Below are 24,086 nucleotides of genomic sequence, written 5' to 3' on the forward strand. Positions count from 1 at the left end.
TTCGGTAGTTTGAATTCGAAGCGATCCCGCGTTTCCTTGGCCCGGCGGGGGGAGGCAGGGACGGCAGGAGGGCGGCTGCAAGGGGAAAGAGGATGACGAGGCGAAGCTCGCCGAGGGGGAACGACGAGGTGGCTTGCGTACTGTGTGGGCCGGTGAAGTCGGTGGTATCAGCGGGGAGCGCGCAAAGAGAGGGGTGGAGAACGAGCGACAGCGGCAGCTTGATAGCGCGGTGGGGTTTGGGACGAGAAGGGGGTTACCGGAGAGCGCAGCAGAGGCGAGAGTGGTGAGGATGGAGCACGGCGGGGAGTGGAGAGGGAGATGGAGTGAGAAGGTGGGAGGGGGAGGGACGGAGGGTGAGAGATCGCCCGAGGCTGCTGGCTGCCTCCTCTTCGCTTGGCCAGCGCCGCGAGGAAACCTAGCGTCGGCTCGGAGACGCCTTGGTGGGGATACGTTTATAACCAACCATCAAGGGGCAGCGTCGTCATGGTTACCACGACGACAACAACCCGATCTGCTCTAGGGGGGTGTTTTTAAAGACATATTCGCTTTTGCTGCGTCTCTCTCTCCCTCCCTCTCTCTCTCTCTCTGTCTCTCTCTCCCCCTCCTCCCCCCAATCTTTCTCTCTTTCTCTCTCGGAGTTATCCATTCTCCACCTTTCTCTCCCTCACTTTCGTTCTTTTACCTTTTTCCTCTCATCCTGTCTCTCTCTTCCTAGCGATTGTTTTTCATCACAAGGTCTTTGAGCGGCGCGAAATGTTTTGCGACAAAATCGAAGGAGAGGGGCGCGATATCGTCGAATCGTAATCCACGAAGAGAACGCGCACGAGTCATAATTCTGTGCCATCCGAATTGTTTTCAGAGATATTTCTCGCCGCGAAAGGTTACCGTCACATACGTTATTTAGACCCCGATCTGTTCATCTTTCAACCATTTCGTAAAAAATTTGCAAATAATGTTCCACCGAATATTCCATATTCTTCATGATTGTGTAAATTACGGGATACAAAATTTAATGTAAAACTACAATTTAATTAGAAAATTATTATTCGCAAACTTCATAAATGCCACACAAATGAGTCTGTTAAATTTTTAAACTAATCAGAAATGCTTTTTCAATTCATATCACATAATTTTTTTAATTCCGACATTATTGCACCAGAATTTTAACTCTTGAACTTAAAATTAGGAATCGATTTGTCTGCTGTTTTTCGATATATAAACAAACAGGAGGAGGACTTCAAATGATCATATGTCACTTCGAGTGTTGACCACGAACACTATTTTGTTTGCATGACTTGCAAGTTCATTCTTGAGAAATTATACTGTGAAGCCACACTTTTATGATTTCCTTTCAATGATACATTTCTATAATAGAGCTGTCTGAAACGAGATGAAAGAAACTGACCAATGTATTGTATATACAAACGATAATCACTTATTGAGTGTTAAATGTAATAGGATTATCTTTAGATATTCTTTTCGGATCATTTAGGCTAAATGATCCACGAAATCTGTAAACGTATCTCATGCTGTTCGAAAGGTGCCCGTGAATTTATGCAAATTTACGTAGATTTACGCTGCAAAAACTATTCAAACGAATAGGATTGAGAGGAATTAGCGAAGGATTTCTAAAATTCGTCAACACTTCTAGATTTTCACTTGAAAATCTTCCAATGCAAAGTGAATACGAATATTCAAAACAAATATCATATAGGAATATATCTCAATATCTTTTCTTCGATACTCGCACTCCTTACCAATCTGAAGAGCTTTACGTTCCTTTGAAAATTAGATGAGATCCGACTCGAGCGATATCAAATTAGGAATAATAAGTGTAATAATATATGATTTTCATCGAAGATGAAAGAAAGTAATCAGTGATTTACTTGCCGACGGACGAGCGTAGCGATTCTGCTTAAAATTGGCGCACGAACGTGGAACGAACGCGCCAAAATTTGGGTAGCGATAAATCAGCAGGGTGCAGTGAGTCTAGGGGATGAAGGTGGCGCAAGCCACGGGGAGGGAGGAGGAGGAGGAGGAAGAGATGAGAAGAGGAGAGGGTTTTTCGGCGCTTCCGACGGCCGGTGGCCCGATGACCGACAAAACCAGCCAGTTTTTCCACGTGGTTTCGCGTCGTACGCGACAAATGGTTGTCTCGGTATGCGCGTGTTGTCGGCGCATCGTTAAACTTGAACGGAAAAATTCGCGCCCGCGCTCTTAACCCTTCTAGATGAATCCTCGTCTACCGGCACGATATAAACTGGTTCTGGGCACGAGATAAAACGGGGGTTTATTATAAATTTAAAGGAAAGATTATTATAAGAGTGTCCTTCAATTCGATGAGCCGTGAAATACAAGGTATTCGTAACCTTTGACTTTATAATTATGTAGTAATGTATATTATGTAATGGTATAAGGGATAGATTTTATTCTCACTTATTAAGTTTCTGAAGTAGCACTTTTAAGTTATTTTTAAAAAGAAGTGGAGATTTATAGCATTATTAGCCTAATTGGAAATATCGAGCTACAAGAGAATTTGACTATTTTTATTTAAATTAGTGAGATGCAATAAAATAATAATGATCTAAATAACATCAAGGTTTGACATAAATCCATCAATTTTATATAATATTACTATTATATTGTATAGCTAAAAATATCCCTTTTCGTATCATAAGAGACACTAAAAGGAATACTTGTAAGTTATTCGAGTTAAATATTTTCATTTCTAAATTAATTTTTAATTTTGAACATAATAATGAATCGTAAATGGTATTTATTGTAATTGTTTTAATGATTCATACAATTTCTCTGCACAACATGCAGATATTTTCTCTCAATATTTAAAAGAAGAACGACATTTTTAATATTAATTTAATCTCAATCATTTTCAATTATCTCGGACTAATTTTAATAGAGAGATTGAATGAAACAATCACACACACGCACAATGCATATCGAATAAACTCTTAAAATATTCTTACTAGGTTATAGTAAAAATATAATTTGTATTTTTTCACGTAAGCGCGCATATATTTAACTTCTTGCTGAGTCTCTCGCTAAATTTCGCTAATGATAAACAAACTCCAGTTTCGCGCAAACCGAGTGAGCATTGGCACTGAATACGCAGGCTGACTTATTAAACTTCTGTAGCGGCAAATTTTATTGAAATGCGTGTATAAACAGGAGTATCATCGATTCACCGGATAGTGCAATGTATGTGACATAACTCCTCCGCGAAATCTATTTCTGCTCGCGATGTATTTCCGTATTATCGACGTAAGCGGCGTGGCGATACCGGACCGCGCGTTTGATTTGATGCCGAGAGGCAAACCGCTGACCAAAAACGTGTACGCTAATCCCGTAATAACCGAGATTGCATATGAGAATGGATCTCGCTTCATTAATCTCGAAAACAGTTACGCATTCAGCCTAAAGTAATGAAAGCTACACAGTATGGAAATTCTTTAATTTTTACATTAATATTTATCTAATAAAAAATCCTTCCCTCCTCTTTCTTTCTCTCTCTCTCTCTCTCTCTCTCTCCACATATACATTTTTTAGTATACCAATTTGAAATGATCAAGTAATATTCGACTCGTAGTGGAAAGCTTGTGTACGCGCGCGCTCAAAACCAGATTTCAATATTGCATTTCTCTCTGCACGCCGCGGGATGAACACGCTAAGCGTACTATACTCCGCGATGCATTATTTCGATCGATTTCGGAACTCACGTTCCCGCGCGTTACCTTGGATCGCTGCTGCATATCGCAACGGCCCGTCGGCACGGCGCACCGCGAGTCAGTACAAAGTGAGTCCAAGTTTCCCCTACTTCCCACCCTCCCTCCGAGCACCTCCGCCTCCTTCGTCCCGCCGGCCCTCGTGCGCCCACCATCACGGGCCATTAACGAGAGAGTTATCGACGCGCGATCTGTCAATAGGCTTCTCCCATTCATAAATTCGCCGGGCCGGCGTGCGGCGGTGGCCGCATAGTTTTGCCGCAGAAACCACGTGGCGGCGGCGGTGGCGGCGGCAACCACGAGACGAGGCGTACGAACGAACGGACGGACGGACACCTCCGTCGTTACGCTACGCGGCTGGGCTCCGCTCTAACCGCGTGATTTACGGCCGGCGTCCCCGTTTTAAATGCATGGGAAGCGGGCACACGAGTGCCCGGGACCCGGGACCCGGGACCCTGTTATTCCCGCGCGTGCCTCCTCATCGCGACTTGTAACCAAATTCATTTGTCTTCTTTGATCGCACGAAGACTACTCGGTCAAAGAGCGCTCGTTGGGTACTTTCCATAGGGTGATACAAGTTGACACGACTCATTCAATGGTAAGAAAGATGGAATGTGTATCGACTTGGGTCACTAAATGAAAAGCACACGTTAATATCGCGTAGAAAATAAAATCTTGAGTGCTTTTCAGCAAGAGATTCGGATGACACAATGATGTAACATAATAATGGAATCATTACATTCTTGCTGTTTGTCAATGTTAAACAACAAAAATGAAATGTGTTACATTTCATGTTATATTGTGTCTTTTGCTGGAAAGCACCAATTATATGTATAATTTGTCGATCTTTCATATATTTTCCTATTAGACTATTGAGCGATGAGATTTTGTTCGCAAATATTCAAAGTTTTCTAGTATTAAAATTAAAATTTCAGAAATCCCGGGTATTAATTCTAAAAAAATCGCGTCTTTTTATTACATGTCTATGATATTATACTTTTACTTTTTTTTATGTTTATTCTTTTTTAAATAAAGAGCAGAAGAAATTCTTTATTTTCTTTTATCTTTTCTGTTGGTCGTATTTATCGTCGTCGATTGTCGATGCATTTTGGATATAAGCAATATATTTCTGCAGTATCGGCGCTTTTTCGGTATCATATCGTTCGTTAAGCAACTGCAGTATCGTTAACAATGTTGCGATTGAGTTGGTGACCTTCTGACGCAGCATCGCTCTTGACTTGTGCTCTCTTTTCTTTGGTCATCTTGCGCGTGTCTCGGATAAAAGTTATCACCACAGTGGTTTTCAACCGTCGATGTAAGCGCGTAAATAAATTTAATAATGTCGAATTAAAAATTCGTTCGTAGATTATATTAAAATCGCTTAAAAATATTTGCAAATATTTCTTTTCTCTGTTCTGATCCTGCAAGCGTGTTCAAATTTAGTCCGCGGCTGGAACGCAAGACCATCAACGCAAAAACATTCAGGTACCTGAGATTTCGGGAAAGGACCATGAAATACGACCAAGAGAAAAAAAAACTTAAGCAGTAAGTAAGAACTGGGCAAGATTCTTACACAATAGAAATCGTAAAGCCTATTCTACAATTGCATAAGCATAGCTGGAAGTGGTTGCAGTTGTAAGAAATTGATCAATCACAGTCGAGTATTCTTCTCGTAGCTATGAAATTTTTACAACTACGCTTACGCAATTGTAGAACAGTCTTAAGATTACTATACCGTAAGTAATAGCCAATCCCAACATGTTGATTTTCTTACTGCTTACGTCTTAAGTTTTTCTGTGTACCATAGCCCTAAATTTTCAAGTTGATACACCATAGAATTTACAATTCCTGAAATATATCTTATCCATATTGAATTTTGTTCAGCCACGTCGATGGCTTTGCGTATCAATTTCGGAGCTAAAGTAGGATATGCCTGTTGTAAACAATTCCAACGATTCGATACATATGAGATTAGAATGTAAAAAGTTTAAACGAATTCAGATCGCGTTTTGTCGTAATTCGTAACAATAAAATTCGAAGCGGACACGTGGTTCGCGGTATAAAAATGTCTGAGCGCGTGTATCGTCTGCGAGATCGATGAATCACGAATTACGAATATTGTAACGCGTCCGCTGTCTGTCTCTCCACCCGACCCCACCTCCAATGATCCCCCTCCGCCGACGGAGACATCGAGGCACGTGGTACATCGTACGCGCCTCGCATCAGCATCGCGTCGTCGCGCATTGTTTTGTTTACGTTACGTGAGCGGTCCGTGGCGATTGAAAAATTTGCCCGGCGTAATCGATATGTCAATCATGCGCGAGCGTACGCGAGCGCGATCGGTATCGGAAGACGTCAATGTAGAATCTCCTCCCGATTCATCCCTCTTTCTTTCACCGGATTTAGATGAAAGTATCATCGATCCCCTTTCACACAATTTGTTCTCGATGAAGGAAACTGCATTCTCAGTTTATGTAGGAACACATAAATTCTTCAAAAGTTTTATCGATATTATGTGATTTTTTTTTTTAATGTCATCTTAATTTTGAAACAAATTATCTCTAATTATTGAAATAAATTATTTGACGGTTTTAGCTTGAAAGAATACAAGATGGGGAATGAGTGGGAGAATAAGTCTCTTAGAAACTAAATCCATTGTTGGAATATAAAAGATATTTATGTCAAGATAAATTATTTTCTTTAATATGCTAGGAATAAACTCGAAAGTATTATCGATCTTAAATTTGATAGAAATTGCCATTTCTTCTCTGTTTGGTTTTCAAATATATATGTGCTTTGTTATATGATACGATACGTGGCTTTGAAATAATTTTTCTTAATTGTTATAACTTATTGCTACAAAACTTATCGTATTTAGTTTCGGTAAAATAAACTCTATATCTGGGAACACAATAAAACCTAGTTTTACAAGAACGAGGTCTGCTTTTGCCATTTGAAAGACTCGCTCGAGAAATGCGTTTTATTTTCCATCTTTCTAGCATTAATGTAGAACGATAAACCGCGCCGAAACAAAGGGTACGTTCAGTTAGAAAGTAGAAACGCGCGAAACTCACCGCTCGCGCACATGTACACATAATTAATTCTTTTCTAATACCTTGCCACCTCATTATTCGTTTATAAGATGATAATACTGAAAAAATAGAAGACTACATACGTATATGTATATACATAATAAGAAAGTAACTTGAAGTTATCAATTATATATTTCATATAATATAATCGTAAAAAAGAAATTGTTTATCTGAATGGAACACTCACAGTGCGACCACTTACCAGTTAAGTGGAAGAATAGCGGATTTTGTCCGGCCTCGTCTCTCTTCATCCAGGCTTTTCTCGCGCGATTCTGTCCGCGGGAATCTTCCGTAAAAGTAACCGTTAGCGATACTTGGTGAACTCGTGGAAAGACGCATAGAACGGTGTAGTTTCATATCACCTCAAATGAAGAAATTCTTACTCAATAATTTTTTCGCCAGTTCTTCTTCATATTTTGCAAGCCAAAATTAGAAATTTATAATGTATTATTGTGATATAATCATATTGCAAAATATAATAATTTATTTGTAAAAAAAAGTATGAGGCTAAAATAAATTTTCACGCATTTAAATCTTTGGCAAAAAGTTTATTAACTTTAATAATATGGCAAATAGATACAGATTCCGTATATATAGTGCATGATTTGTGATCTTATGATTCATACACATAATGGGCGCCCTAAATTAAATGTCATACTTCTATATAATTATCCAATCTCTCTCAAAAAGTTAATGATTTTCCGTTTCGAAAGAATATAGCACGGTATACCATCTCGTACCGCACTGCTCACATAAAGGTTAAGGTTGGCGGTGTCCTAAATTCACGGGTCGAGCTTAAATCACAGCGCACATCTCGCGAACCTTCGGCTTCCGGGGATGCGTCGCGTTCTGATGGAGTCGCGCGCCACGCGAAACTCTCTAGTCCTCTTGCGGTAGGTTAAGGTTAAACGTGAGAAGAGAGGAGAACAGGGAGAGGAAGACATATAGGGTGAGAGACAAAGAGAGAGCGAGAGAGCAAGATGTGAACGGAGAGTTTCGCGGCCCCGTTTTCTTCCCTCTCCATTAACGAGACCGCCGCGAGCCTTTTGTACGGGTGAATTTCACGCCCACCGCCAGTTAATGGCTAGCAGGAATCAGCCTACGGTGGCGGGGGTGCCTTTGGAACACAATGGCACCTGCTGCTCCTAAACTCGTGGCAGGACTTGCTGTCCACGTGGTATAGGTGTCAGTGACTTTTGTCTGCTGTCAACAACAAGAAAAATTACGAGTCTGTCTTCTTATTGCCGTCTTATTGTTACAGTGATTTACGGTCCATCATCTATTATTGCGATCAGTGAAAGAGAGGCGTCTAAATATCAACATTGCGTTTCGAAAAACTTCATTATTTGACAAAGAGACCCTGGGATGTTTCTAGACGTATTCCACAGATAGAACCTTTCCACGCAGCGGGGTAGTTTAATACGGTCGTTCGGTTTCCTCCTTCCATACGTTCGAAGAGTCGCGTGCCTCTCTTGAACGAGCCTTAACACGCGGGACACACGCGGTGTCGGTGGTTTACCCACAGGCGCGACGACGGAGGAAGCAACAGTTGACGATATCGACGTGAATGAGGACGGTTTATGTACTTTCTACGGCGCGCGCCGTACGAAGGACTCGCGCGTATGCGTGAGAGAGGTTCTCGCGTTACGCTCGTCACGAGAACGATGTATATACGGTACGTACGTATGTACCATAAAGTGCGGTATAAACACACATGACCGGGAGGTTCGAGGGGAGTATTTGAGGAAGGAGGGAGAGAGAGAGAGAGAGAGACACAACGCTCCCCGCTGGGTGACGCTGGGGAAGAGGCTTCCCACGATGGGAGGGAGGCTGAGAGAGAGAGAGAGAGAGAGAGAGAGAGAGAGAGAGAGAGAGAGAGAGAGAGAGAGGGTGGAGACTACGAGAGAGCCGACCAAAGTTCGTGAATTCGTTCTCGAATGTGTGTGCATGCGTGTGCATGTCGGGTGCATTGTAGATGTCTCTCCCTCCATACTCCGACACAACCAGCGCGCTATATACCGCTCCTCTTTACCCTCCCCCCCGCCGCCCCGCACAGTGTTCTCCTCTCCCCCGTGCCCTATGCTGCCCCTCGTGCTTTTCCGCATCCATCCCTTTCGACCACACTAGAGATTCACCTCGCCTCGTTGCTGCGTCTCGCCCCGTCTCGCCCCGTCTCGCCCCGTCTCATCTCGCCTCGCCTCGCCTCGTCTCTTCCTCTTTCTCACTCTCTGCCGTAATCTCTCTTCCCCGCGGCGCTCTCGCTCGCGGTGCAACGAGCGATGCACTTTGTTGTCGTCGTGTAGTCACCGCCGCTGCTTCTATTCCGCGGCTCAGTCGGTTTCGGCTCGGTTGCCGACGAGGTTCGCACGGAGATTCACATCTGTCGGACGTGCAAGTCTCATTCGGGATGAAACCAGAACTCATATGACAAGAAATTGAAGAATGTAATCTCTTACGATTAACATCGATGAACATGCGATTCCTCTTCATCAGTATTGTTTTACTTTACGACATTTTACATAATACTATTTTTCTTAATATTTCTGCTTTGTTATTATTTCTTGACGCATAAAAATTACAGGGTAAATTTAATAATGCCGTCAAGTTTAGATTTTTTCCGCATTATGTCTTTTATTTTTTCATCCGATCGTAGTACAAGTTAATAGTAAACGCATAGAAACATAATATACATATAGATATATATATGGTAAACATAATTCGTACAATAATATGAAAAATAGTTATTACTGGAGTTAAAATGGAACGAATATCTATGAAATATTAAAATTTAGTAAAATAATGAAGTAAACTCTCTAAACAATATTTCAAATTTTAATAAAAGACCATTTCTCGTCCTATATCAGATACATAAGAATACATTCCGCGCGTTCCATAAAATCGCGAATAAAAACGAAGGCAAAAAGTTGAAGACATCGAATTAGGGAGAAGACGCACACCTGAGGCGCCGTAGTTGCTCGTAACGTAAACATTTCCGGATTAGAGCGTGTACGCGCGTACGCGCGTGCACGACGGTTGACCATGAATGAAGCCTATTTGCGTACGGGTAATAACAGGTGACACTCGACGGCTGTTTACCTTCCCTATCGGTAAAAAGAGGGGCTATGTATGCGACAGTGCGGTGAGCGGCGGGCGGGCGGGCCGTAGAAGGGATCGTAAACACGAAGGGAGGGGCGTTTAGGAACCACGTGGATAGCGCCGTTTGAAGGAGCCGTCGTCGCGTCGCTCCGCATCGCATTGCTGCACCGTATCCGCGTTGAGCCGCGTGGCGCCTATATCTTTACGGATATGCGTGTATCTTCCCGCGCGCGAGGTACCGGGGCTCCCGACAACGAGTGTCACGAACTTACTTGCGAACACTAGTTGGAACACCGTGCTGTACCGTGACACATCGGCAACGCGCCTTCGGTGCCTTCGAAATTTTCTCATCGCCTCCCTGAGACATTTCACTGGAAGTTTGGCCAATGTATCAACGGATCTGTTTCTGCCGCTATAATTGGCTCCGCCAATATATTCGACAAATTAAGGAATCACACTTTCGTTAATCATTAATGGATTCGCAGCTTTCAGGGAATCTCTTTCGGAATCGTTCTGATATTTTAGACGATGTCTCGTATTGATCTAATTTCAGTATATGATGAAAGATATTTTGTGTGTATTTTGATGTTAATGAACCGAATGTTTAGCTTTGTATTTTCCGCGTTTTTAAAATATTTCTAGTATAATTGATTAAAATATTGTTTTTACACCGATGTTTTCATCGGGGGATGAATATTTATGTTATATTGTATACGTTGACATTTTATACACCTATACTTTATGGATATTGCACTATATCGCACTGTGTATTTTGCTATAACCATCTCTTGCCTGCCGCTTTTGCGAAAGTCCATGCAACTGTGTCGTAAAGTAATGGTTGCATAATGAATCGAAAAGTGAAAATAACCAAAAACAGATAATTATGAAGAATGTCACAAGATCATGTCACAGGATAGACAAAAAGTAATAATAGTACATATCTGTCTAAATTTTTGCAAAATTTTATTGTATTTTTCATTATTATATTTTTATTAAAAATACCTCACTGATAAATGCATTTGTCCGAGATAGAACGAAAGTAGATACTTGAAAATTGTTTGAAGTTTGTTATTTGGCAAAAATATTGTTAAGCAAATCCCGGACAGATACTCAGTATCAATATCGATTCGTATGTTTATTATTAGTGCCTGGCGATGCAATCGAGTATATCTAGTTTATAAGCCATACACAAATCCTGCAAATCGTTCACACAATGAGCGTCGATGACTATCTATTGACAGAAATACTCCCTTTAAGACAGGATTACGCTATCAGTTTAGGATGGCACGAAATCATATAATTTCGGGCTAGTCAAGTGGTAGACGCATAATACGTTTAAGCTTTCGCGTCTGAAATAGTTTGACGTTGTGAACGTTTACGTGATAAATTTGTGACCCATAGCGACACTTAAATGAGATATAAAAGAGTTGCGATATAAAAAAGAATCTAACATTACGGGTCACGTATCGTTTATGTATGATAACATTCAACGGGGTTTTATCATCTTAAATATTAGATGATTTTTATATCATCTACATGTAAAGGGATGTATGAAGATGTGCTCGTGGCAATTTCGAGGGCTTTTGACGACCGGCATTTCCCCGATTAATCGCTAACTCGCGATTGCGCGAGCGGAGACGCGACAGTCAGAGCGCTCTCGTCGTTTCGCTGTCCGGCACTGACCCGGTAATGGAAATCCTCTTTTAACGATCAACGTTGTATGTATATCAACCGTGAGCGCCTAGAGTACCGAAGTACATGTACGCAATCCCTCGCCCTCTCCTCCAGTACTCCCACTCTCCATTCCCCCACCTTGTTTTTGCTCGTCACTCCCTTCTCCTCTCCTCCGTCGCCTTTCCTCCGCCGACTCCGTCTCTCTTCCCTCCCTCCTACCTCTCTTCTATCACATGCTCTCTCTTTCTCTCTTTTTCTCTTTTCCTCACCGTCTTCCCCTATTCTCCCTTCTCACTTCTCCGTCAGGCTCTGTCCTCCCTTCGCTTCCTAAGATCGTATAGCATTCCATCGAACCGGAATCAAACGAGCTGGCGTGGTGGGAGCGAGAGGAGGATGCGGCAGGATAGTAATATATATATATATATGTATATGTATATATATATGTATGTATATATAGTACATATATATATATATATATATATACACACGGGGAAAGAGGCCAACGCAGTGGGGAGAGCAGAGGAAAAACGAGCTATAGGAAGAGAGAGAGAGAGAGAGATTGAAGGAAAAGGATAGAGTAGCGGGGGCGGTAGAGCGCCGGGGGTGGCAAAAAGAAGGAACATAGAAATAGAATGAAGCAGGAAGGAAAAGGGCTGCTAGACAGATAGAAAGAGAAGGGTACGAGGGTGTGACTCCGATAGCCGATCTCAGGCCTATGGCCCCTACCTACCTCCTTTACCTTGAGTCTCAGTATGCGATGATATTTACTTCAAGGCCACCAAGAGAGCAACATGGTACCATGCATGCTCGGTGACTGCGTTAGGGCATCATTCGAGTACTTGAGTACTTGAATACTCGGGTATTCGGAACGTATAGAGGAAACCGGGAGAGAAGAAGGAGAGAGAGAGAGTCCTCTGACGAAATCAGGATCGATCTTCTCTTGGCGCAATTTTAACCGAGATTTAATTATAGATTTATTTAGCGTTAAAAGTTGATGAACTCCAGGACGAATAAAACTTGAAGAGAGCGAATAAGGTATTTTTTTTTATCATTGATTAATCTTTAACGAACTTTAATTTAGAGAAATTTAATTCGAGGTTCTGATTTCGCGAGGATATGGAAGGATGTGTGTGTAACGCAACTTTGTTGAAACGATCCAAAATGTTGGCATAATTTTTTTCAAACTGATGAATAAACTGAGATCTCTCGCGGTGCACCGTTCTCCGATTTTCGGGACGTACGCGAAATACTCGTCTAATCCGCGAAATATCATCTTTCGCATTCCCATTCGGTTCGAATGGCGCGGCCAAGATCCATCGATTGCCTAACCAAACTTAACGCGATAGGAGTGACCGCTCTCGCGTGACAAATAGATCGCCACGTGGTTCGGGTCATCCCTCGCGCCCCTCGTCTCCCCCGCGTCTATCCCTGCTTTGCCCTGTCCCCCCGGTCGCCTATCTCCGTCTTTTTCTCGCGGTCCGCTCCTCCCTTTCTCCCTTCGCGACATTCCCACGAGCTATAAATTCATGCGCCTACACACAGGTGGCACCGCTCTTTTGCCAAGTGCATACAGACGGACTCCCTTTGGAGATAGCGAATGCGTCTAAACGCGCGGGAGAACCTGGTGGGGGAAACGACGAGTGCTTATCGTATGCAAACGGGAGTCGGCAACGTGCGCGCGACGACGACGGTAAAAAGCGGCTACTCCGCGGACGAGGCAGATATCGGCATTCTCATTCAGCAATAAGTACCCTCGCGAGATGGTCCTCGCGCTAGACGACGATCCGCGCCGGTGAATGCGCCTTCGCTCCTTCACCTTGCACGCGAATGCTGTTTCTTCCCAATTGAACATTAATATTCCGATTATTATTTTTTTCATTTATTTAAAAGCGACTTTCGTAGAAATACCATTGAAGTTTTTGACGAATAAAATTTTGATTTTAGATGACTATGGCCAGTATTCATAGTCTGTTTTTATTTCAAGACTGTCTTAAGATAATAATACAGCTCTTTCTGAGCGACATTTACAGTCGGTTCTTATTTCAAGATCATCTTAAGTCTTAAAATGCTAATACTGCTCTGTGATTGACTTATGACATCTTAAAACTGTATTTAAGACGGTCTTAAATACATATAAGCTAAAATATCACATACGATTATGAATACTGGCTTCTGATGGTTCATAACATTTTAAGATTGTACTAGTCTAGTTAGGACAGTCTTAAATATAAGAATCGTGACTATGAATACGGCTTACAAATTCGATAGCATGTATTCGTCTTATCTTGAGAAGTCGAAAGATTTCTGTAGTGTGTGTTGTGTATACGAGATAACGTTATAAACTGAACCTACCAGATACTGTACATATCTAAAATTCGCCAAAAATATTACTACCTATTTATTTTAGATATTTCCGGCACGTTTATAGTAGCTTTCATCCGATATCGCCTCTCTCCTCCGGATATCGAAAACTACTATTTAAATTCTGTATCGCAAGCAGAGTACATATGTAAAATCTCATTCTATCATTCCTTTTTGTTTTTGTTTTTTTTTTTTTACGTTGTTGTGAGTCTACACAAGTTGCTGGGGCCCTTCGCAACGCACGCGACTCGCGTTTTATTGCGTGCGAAAGGCCAACCACGTGCGATGAATCGCGCGCTCTCATGCAGGTGGCAGCACGCCGCGATACACCTTTCGCGTACACATAGAGCGCGTCGACGTCACGCGCGGCTATGTCCTCGCTCGCGTGAAAGCGCCTCGCCTCGCTTCGTCTTGCCTTACTTCTCCTTGTCTCGCTTCGCCTCGTCTCGCCCCGGCCTCACCTTACCTCACCTCGCCTCACCTCACCTCACCTCACCTCACCTCACCTCACCTCACCTCACCTCGCCTCACCTCACCTCACCTCACCTCACGTCGCCTCACCTCACCTCACCTCACCTCACCTCACCTCACCTCACCTCACCTCACCTCACCTCACCTCACCTCACCCCACCCCACCCCACCTCGCCTCGCCTCGCAGCCGTGCCGCGTCGCGCACGCAAGCAACGTGTTTTTGCGGCGTGCGCGCTTCTTCGCCACGGCCTTCCTTCCCCTCTTTTCGCGCACACGCGTGTACATATTTCTTCGTCAACTTAATCGCGCCGACTCGTGGCTTCCTTCTATCGCGTTTTTTTTTGTGCGACCGTATGCGTATCTCACTAGCGGATACTCGCCGGGATCGATATTATTCAGAGTATTTTTGTTCATTTTAATACTTCTTTTAGGCGCTAAGTACGTTTTGGCATCGATTCCGCACAGGTGCGGTACCGAAGGTCTCTGATATTGGCTAGATAGATTGAAGGAAGTGAGATATCGATTCGAAATATATATCGAAAACAAGAGTATCGAAGATTCGATGATATCGAATTATCGCGAGTCCACGTAACGCTCGGGAAGGTGACGGTACCAGAAGCAATATCTTGACGCAGGAGCTTTCGAGTCGAGTAAAAGGCAATTACGCAATCGAACTTCTCTCTTTGGTCAGTAAATATTCATGATGTAAAACGCAACGTTCGGATAAAATATGATTTTCTTTCTATATAAAGGAAAGAGGAGAATTCTATTTTATTGTGAAACATTTTTCATTTTCCCCCTAACGTCGGTAGATTTCTCTACATTTCGCGTTTCATCGACCGACTGCAGTCCAACGTTAACGTTTGGCAACATTGTGTCTAATATCGCAGCGCAATGCTCGCGTACGATCGCGCGATTTCTCAGTGCTGTGACGCACTCACCAGCACCGTCCTCGTCAACGAGGTACACTTCGGCGTAGCGGCGATCGACGCGCTACGCCGTCACCGTCGCGGCTCCGCTTGCTCGCTCGATAGCACCGAGGGTTGATAGTCCGCATTGATCCTGCGGGAAAGCTTGGGTATCGCGAGGCTAGGTCGTCGCCGCTGCCGCCGCCACCACCGCCGTCGCCGTTTGTCGATCGCAACCGAGATCGCCGTTCCTCGCTCGAGTATAATTTTATACTCGGTTGCGAAGAATCCCGCTTCAAATTAGAACGGAGCGATTCTCTATCTCATCCCGACGTAGGTTCGATCGTTGAAACGATACAGTCGAACGCGAACTGTTGCTGATTCCACCCTAAGATTCACGATTCTACCATTCTGTCTGTTTAGAGATTCAACAAAAAATAAATCATCTAATCCCAATTGACCACTGACATGTAAACCGTGATTTAAGAATTTAGATAATTTTTTATTGTCTATAGATTTTGAGAAAAGAAGTTCAATCGAGAATAATGTTGAGTCATTAAAAAATGTTATTACAATTGTTATATACTTGTAAATATATTTGTTATAATATCATTGTAATTGAATATAACGCATTGTTCAAGATGAATGCGATGTAAAGATAATTTTTTTATGTAGAAAGATTCTTGAAAAAAATGGAAGCATCTCTTTCTCTCTTCACTTCTCAGTGAACTCTTTGACATTTTTACTTAATTTTCTCTTCTTCTATGAAAACACCTCGATCGCAAATACAGGGTGCAATGAATATCATCACAACTTTTGGCGGCCAAATTACAATTTGCATCACACGGATTACACGTTTGTCAACAAGATAGGTTACGTTTAGCAGGATATATATAAGCCATAGCCACGAGACTCGCGTAGATCACGCTTCTTTTTTCTATTACGTATAGTCCCGGCTTATTTTAGAGATGCGTCATCCGGTAAGCACAATTCAACGATGGTGTGTAACGTCATCTACAACGAATGCAAAACGGTATGTTTGGATGGATTAGAGCGTGTTTCTCGATCTGAGGTATTTAAATTTGAACGATCGACGGCATTGGGTACCGGAAACGGCAAATATTAATACGTATTCCCTCGAACAGTTATTGACAGCAGATTGACGATGCGACGAGGTAGTACAATAATGAATTAACAAACAACAAAGCAAATAACTGACTATATGACAAATGTATTGTAATGATTTTAAAAAATTAATGTATGAGTAATCGTTCTCCCTCGACAATATCTTCTGTGGAAAGAATCCAAAGCTATTAGTTGATAGTATCGTAGTACGATAAGCTCTAGTTTGATTTCAACCACTCGTCGACGCGTTACTCGGGTGTCGTCTCACCCTCCTCTTTTTATTCTATAGTCGCGATGACGATTCAATCGCGTGAGCGGTACCTCGCGATCGCGGATAATCCGATCGCGGCCATTTATCTAACCCCGTCTGTTGCTGAAGAAGATCGTATCGCCGAACTTGGTGCGGCAATCGCTAGAGCCCTAATCATTAGGATCATTATAGTGGATGTATCAATTCACGAAAGAGCATCGACATTAAGTGCCCTCGGAAATTTTCAGGCTGGAAAAGCGTATCCATCGCTCAACATTTATTATCATGAAAATGGTACTGTCTGCTCAAAGGGATGATTTTCTATACCGCGGGTATATAATTTGACGTTACATTATTCGATCGTAATAAGATTCTCTCGAATCACGAAAGTATTCCATAATAAAAGATCTCGATCGCCCTTGTCTATCGCCCGAGTACACGAGTATCCATGGATTTTAGATATTCGCGCTAACGAAAATTGATTGCGCGCGGACCAGCGAAGTTTTAATATATCGCTTCTCTCTCGCGCGCGCGAGCGCCAGCCGTTATTTTCAACGACCTCCTCCGAAAAGTATCGAGGTGGAGTGAGGAGGGCGAGAGAGAGAGAGAGAGAGAGAGAGAGAGAGAGAAAGAGAGAGATGGAAGGAAAGCGCAAAAAAGGGAAAGAAAGAGAGAGGATCCCATCAGGGCGCTACGGCGCGGAGGAGTCAGTGTCCTTTAAGTAAGTTAGGCGCTTGCGCGAATCGACGTTGGAAATTCTCGACCGGTGGTGGTCCTGCGGCCATGTGGTGGCGGTGGTAGGGCGTATCGGTGGGTGCCGTATCGCGAATGCGAGGGTGGAAAACGTATCTGTATGTGTTGGCGTAGGTGCAGCGCTCGCGAGCGCGGATCGTCCGGGTGGAGGGTTAATAGGACGTTGGCGCCACGACGGCGGCTCCGGGAAGCGCGGCCACGTGCGCCCGCTATCGAACGGCCTCCATCCCCCGATCCACCCTACCCACCCTCAGCCCCGTCATTCCCCCGTGTCACCTACCGCCACCCCTTCGGCCCCCTTCGGCCCCCTTCCCACCCTCATCCCCAGCCGCCTCGCTTCATCTCACCCTCCTTCCCCCGTTTATTCCCGCACCCGGCATCGCATGCGAGCGCGCGCGCGCGCACATACACATTTCCATCACACCGGCGCTACTACCACCGTCGTCACTATCACTACCACTACCACCACCACGCCCCTAACCCCTTATACACGCCGCGCTAAACTATGGCGCGCGTGTATATAGGTACGTATCGTTATGTATATCTACGTACATGGACGTGGCGTATATACGCGGCGCGGTGCTCTCTCGTATACCCGCGGCTCTCTCCCGTACACAGCTGTACTCAGAATGAGCTGGATATATCGCGCGCGCGAGAGAAGTCGCTGAACACGAGGTATACAGTTTATGCCATTACCGACGCCCCGCCGAATTTCGGGGCTCTTTCCGAGCGGCGACACACGTAACGCGCGCAGCCTCTCGGAGAGACGATCGGCCGCTTCGTTTTGACGACGATGATGACGACGACGTTTTGCCTCGTGCGCGCGTTACGTCAATTTTCATTTAGCGACATTTTCGTTCGGTCATCGAACGCGCGTAAACTCTGGCAAATGGCGATCCGTGGCAAATTTGCCCGCGGATATAATTATTCAGCGACATTTTTCATTCTTAGATTTCGAATGACAAATGTACGATGGACAGGATTACGTGGAAACGTGGAAACGTGGAGTAAATTTCATGGAAAAGGGTTGTAAACTTTGCAGTCGATGTAAACTTTGCTTAAAATATTAATGAAGAGTACACCGTGATATCTTAGACTTAACCCTTGATTATTATAATAGGACTTGATTAACATAAGATAATGTAACTATGAATGAATGGCTTCTAATAATATCAAGTTTTAGATTGTTTTTAGTATATGTTTTAATTGAATTAAATTTTGGTTTAAACATTCGCTTTTCGAATAATTTAAATTCTCTCTCAATAATGAATCTTTCTATCCTGAACTTTTGACGGTATACACATCGCATGATGAGATACCAATTCCTGTCAATATATAATTATATTATTGAAACTATAATAAAGAGTAGGGTTACAATTTTGTTTTCCAATATTCTACAAAGTATCCATGTAGATAAGAGAATTCATTACGGCAGTAGTCATTGTCACGTAATTATCTTGGGATGAGTTGTGTTCGAAGGTATCACGGCATGTTTCATTCATGTTGTACATACAACTGTTTCGTTGATGTATAATGGTCGTAATGGTCGTAATGGTCGTAATAGTCATAATGGTCGCACGTAAAGTATGCGCGTCTTTATTCCGATGCGATTGCATTAACTCGATCTCGAAAACGTAAGCGTAGACGCGAGAAATTCAAGTGTTGGTCCCGAGAAAGGTGCGCCGAGAGCATTCGACGTTTCCAGTTCTCCACGAAACGGAACATGGCGCAGCGTCTTCTTCATCAAGCGAGAGAGATAGTCATATATTTGAGCAAGTGCACGTCATCGTCTGACAAAACCTTTGCTCGTTCATTGGTTCCGACTTTGGCCCATGACTTAATACGATTCACATAGTTCGACTCGACAATGTTCCCTCAGCGATAAATACGTATGCCGAGTTAGTTCGAGTGAACTAGCGGAAAGGAAATAATCCTTCGAAATTGGGGCTTCCTTAATTAGGCAGTACAACGTGAAAACGTTACTTTGAACAGAGAGAGAGAGAGAGAGAGAGAGAGAGAGAGAGAGAGAGAGAGAGAGAGAGAGAGAGAGAGGGAGAGTCATCCTGAATAATAAAACTATATACTTTGTATATTTACTATTCGAGTCTTCTTAAATCTCCGATGATATCATCTTTTCTTTCGAGAGTAATATTCTCGAGAGAGAAGAATATAAAATTCAATATCTGTTGATACTTCATTTTCAAGCCTGACTCTTATGAGAGTCATTTACGAAAGCCTCTGACTTTAAAAGGACATTTACTGACCTCTGTCTTTACGGAGTATGTGTCCACTGACAACATCCACTATTAAAAGTTGTTCCCGCAGAATAAAGTTCTCTCTCGACCGAATACCCATCAATAATTACTCGCATTCATGTGTCCGCTAACTCGTAACTGTCGCTCTCTCAGGGGACAAAACTCTCGAGTGTACGCCGAGCCGAAGAACAACACGGAAGCGTAACCGCGAGAATAAGCTTGCGATCTCTGCATTCGCGAGCACGTCATGTAACTCGTTATACGAAAAGCTCACTTTATTTTTTTTCCCCACGCGTCAACGGTGAACGTGTATCATCAACTCTCTCGTTTGTTCACTGGGAACTTGGAAATGGAAAGAGATAGAGGAAGGATAACGAGAAGATGAAGAAGGATGCGTGTACGTTGAGTGAAAGAAATGAAGATGCGTGATTGCAAGGGGTGGGTATCGCGGGGAGGATGCAAGAACTTAACAGGAGAGTGACGAAGGGGTTACACGAGAGAGAACGCCTACGGTCGGCTGAAACTGCCAACTAACGAGTAACAATCCCGCGGTTATTTGCTTAATGGCGCTTACTGTTGTTGGTCTCCGCGGTGGCTAGAGGTGGCCGTCTCTAATTGCCAACACGAACCTCGAACCGGTAATAATAATTACCCGTTGGATAGCCGCGTTACGCCGGTCTTCTAGATGAGAATCACCGGTCTTTCCTGCGCGCGCCTAAATATTTCCGCGGGGGATAGAAAGAGAAATGTCCCAATGATCAAAGTGTATCTGTCTGATAGTCCATCTATCAAGATGTGATTGCTGATAATGATACAGAGATGATTTTTAGATCTAATGATTGTTTAATTTAATAGATTGATAGTCATTACGTCGTACAAGCACCCATAACACTGATACAGAGTTCATACTTGCACGAAGTTTTGGTGAACTATATTTAGTAATGTTGAATCTAGAATCCAATCTGGAAAAGTATAGTATAACGTCTTATTATCTTTCTAACATAATACGAGTATATTGAGAATAAAAGATTAGAACCTTCCATCTTTACTTTGCTACGACAACATTGTTACGTACTAGTAATTCAGACTTTAATGAGTTCATTTTTATGTATTAAATGAAATGATGTTCAATAACGTTGATTAAATTCCGGACGCTATATCATGGTGGAATCATATGAAAACTTTTAACGTAATATTACTAGCGGTGGTACAGAATTTATTTCTAACGTTCCCTTAAAATAACCGCCAACGCGAAATGGAACACGGTCTACCTCCGCGCGTCCGAGGAAAATAACGTTTCAGTAATAACGCATTCATTAGAATTCCAAGAAAATATCACGCGCGGAGTTCTGATATAACGCTGATATAAAAGGTCAGGTTTAATGGACTCCTAAACCTAAAGGTATACCCGAAGGGGTAGAGCTGAAGCACGACATTTCGGAATCAGTTACTTTTCACGTAATAAGTACATCCTTCTCTTTTTTTTTTCCATATTTTTGTGCCGCGCGAAATTATTTTCGCTAGGTAGACGTTCATCATCGCGCCGGCACGAATTTGCAAATTTTCCATAGCTGCTCTTCAACGGGATTCGTTTTGCCCCGGTTCTACTACGGGCGTAAGCGACTTTTCCCATACACCTGCGCATTTACCACCGCGCACTTCCCCATCCTCCCGTCCCACCCACCTCCTCTTCCCAACTATCCCCTCCTCTTACTTCTCCACGCCTCCGTATAGTCTCTCGCCGACCTATCTCCTCGCTACGGCAATTTCAAAAAAGTGCATTTTTCAAAAAACCATAAGACTAAACTTCTCCTAACTGTACTCCTCCTCGGACGAGATGGAGAAAATCTATACGGTAGATGGAAACTGGGCGCGGAGCATTCTACGGTACGATTCAGGGAACGTCATTTTCTTACAAATCTTACTGGCTAAATATCTACTGGCTGATAATACTAATTTTTTTTTTTTTTTTTTCTAAATAACATCGAATTTTCATTTGGCTACAACCAATTTCTCGTTATTGTCAGTTGAAAATGTACATGATAACAATTGATCGAGGCAAAGCGTGTAAAGACTTTTATTCCATTTTCACGAGAGTAAATGATTTACATTCGACTCGAATGAGCCGCGTCGAGTTTTCGGACTGACGCTTTACGTCGTGATCGTGTAATTTCGCTTCGCAAGAGAAAATTCCGTTCGCTCGCCCGCTCATCCTACTCGGCAAAAGCTTTCGACGATAGTGTATGGAGCAGCCTGTACGCAGAAGCGCAGTAGTGGGGAGCGTGGGCGAGCGGGAGGTCGCGCGGTAAGGGGAGAAACAACGCGGTGCGCGCACTGTGTTCGCTGCTGGCAAGCGAGCGACGGTCGCGGAGCGACGAACGGGAGGGAGCGCGATAGCGGGAGAAGGACGTCGAGCCCGTAGTCGAACAAGGAGGGAAGGCATTACTCGTGCATGGGGCGTTACCACGGAAACCCCTATTCGTTCTCCATCCCTTCGCTCGCGCTCGTCAGGCAACGCGAGAGAACGAGGGAACGAGAAAGGGGGGGCGGAGAGGGAGACGGTGACAGAAATAGAGAGACCGAAAGGACGACCGACAGAGAAAAAGGACGAAGCGCGCGCGAGAGAGAGGGAAGCGAGTTGGTCGCACGAGTCGGTTGGAGAAGGAGCGAATGAGAAACAAAGAGGGAATGGGAAAGCAAGAGAGAGAGAGACAAAGAGGGAAAGAAAGAACGAACGATGGGCTCGACGGTGGATGAGAGGGAGCGAGAGAAACGGCAACGTGATATCGAGAGGGGAGTGGGTGATGAACAGAGCGAGCGAGAACAGAGCGGAGAGCGAGAGAGCGAGTACTAGAGGAAGATAGCCGGCAAATGCGGAGCCGCCAGTGCAATCAACCCGTTGCCCACTCGCGAGGGTAAAACTATCCCGAAGTCAGACGAGGATACGTATATTGCGGAGGGAGTCTCGCGTACGTCACTGTATATATGTATCTATAATATATATATTTTATATATATATATGTATATATAAAATATATATATTTTATACTTATATTATATATATATATGTATATATATATATACATATAAATTGTATATACACCTATTTATATGTATATGTATACGTATACGTGGGACGTCGAGTAAGTAGGAGATGTAGAGGGAAAGAATGAGCGCGCAGAGCGAGATAGAGACAGAGGATAAAGAGAAACGGTGCCCGGAGTGGAAAAAAGACCAGGCAAAATTACAAGATTAGATGCCTGCTACCTGTAACGAGACTCTACCGATAAAGCAGCGCACTGCGTTAAAGATCTCGAGGCCATCATTCACGTGTGCTTTTTTAATTCGATCCGCGCTTCCAACCGCGACAACGATCCTCGACGAAGGCTGTCGACTCGCAAAACGCGAATATACTCTCGAAATATAGATATTAAGATTCCACTGTGAGAGATAAATTTCCGTGAATTATTCGCCTTGTAGTAGCAACAAACGGCAGAGGGATGGAAGAGGAAAACAGGGTCATCGTCCATCCACTGTCCGCGTTAAATCCATTTCGGTGTCGTAATTGTGAAAACTTTGTTCCTCCTGTAGCATTACAAAACTCGCATTTTACATAACACGCTGTATACAGGAGAATATCATCGACATTTCTCTCACACGATACCTATCGCGAGCCACGTTCGAGTGGATGAAAAAAAAACCCAAAGTCACTTTACAGAAAAGTCGTCCTCCGATAGATCTTTACAGAATCGAACAAATTTTCCTTTTAAGAATAATCGACGTATTTATACCTACGATTGAGACAGAAACTTAAATTAAAGATATTGCTTTTGCGATGTTTCGCTATAAGTCCAATAATTTTTAATCAAATAATATTCCAAGACAATAATATTCATATCTTTACTTTCTGAATTTTATTTTCATATTAGTATCAAACTATAAAATTGAAATAATAATATTATAACAAAATGGACTTTTATTATCTCAAGAAATAAAAATTTTCGATATTAATGTTAATTTCTTAAAGTCTCTCTTCTATCGATGTCGATTTTATAATAATTTCATTGAAGATAGAAATTTCGAATTGATCAAAAAATCCATAAATAAAAAAAGAAATTAGATAATTCCGAAATGTAATCGATAGTCGTACTTTTGCATAATTTAGAATTTTACTTTATCCCGACAATTATGCACAAGAATTGATACGCGTCAAAGTTTTTCCTGATTTATGTCCCTATTCCGTCAAACGCGACTCGTACATAACATATATGGATACGATGTTAAACTCATGCGCGAGGGTGTCGGAGCTTTCGTTCTTCGTGGCTGTTGTTGGTAAGGCGCACAGTTGCTCTATTCTCTTG

The 24,086-nt window shown here is 43.0% G+C and overlaps 1 protein-coding gene across 1 annotated transcript in view; it reads left to right on the forward strand.

Moving 5' to 3' along the window:
- The window catches only part of tara (SERTA domain-containing protein 2 taranis), a 59,964-nt gene that overhangs the window by 2,091 nt on the left and 33,787 nt on the right, over window positions 1-24,086 (forward strand). The gene's annotated exons all lie outside the window — the stretch shown is intronic.

This window comes from Acromyrmex echinatior, chromosome 8 (assembly GCF_024713525.1).
Source record: "Acromyrmex echinatior isolate Ae372 chromosome 8, ASM2471352v2, whole genome shotgun sequence".
NCBI classification, from domain to species: Eukaryota; Metazoa; Arthropoda; class Insecta; order Hymenoptera; family Formicidae; genus Acromyrmex; species Acromyrmex echinatior.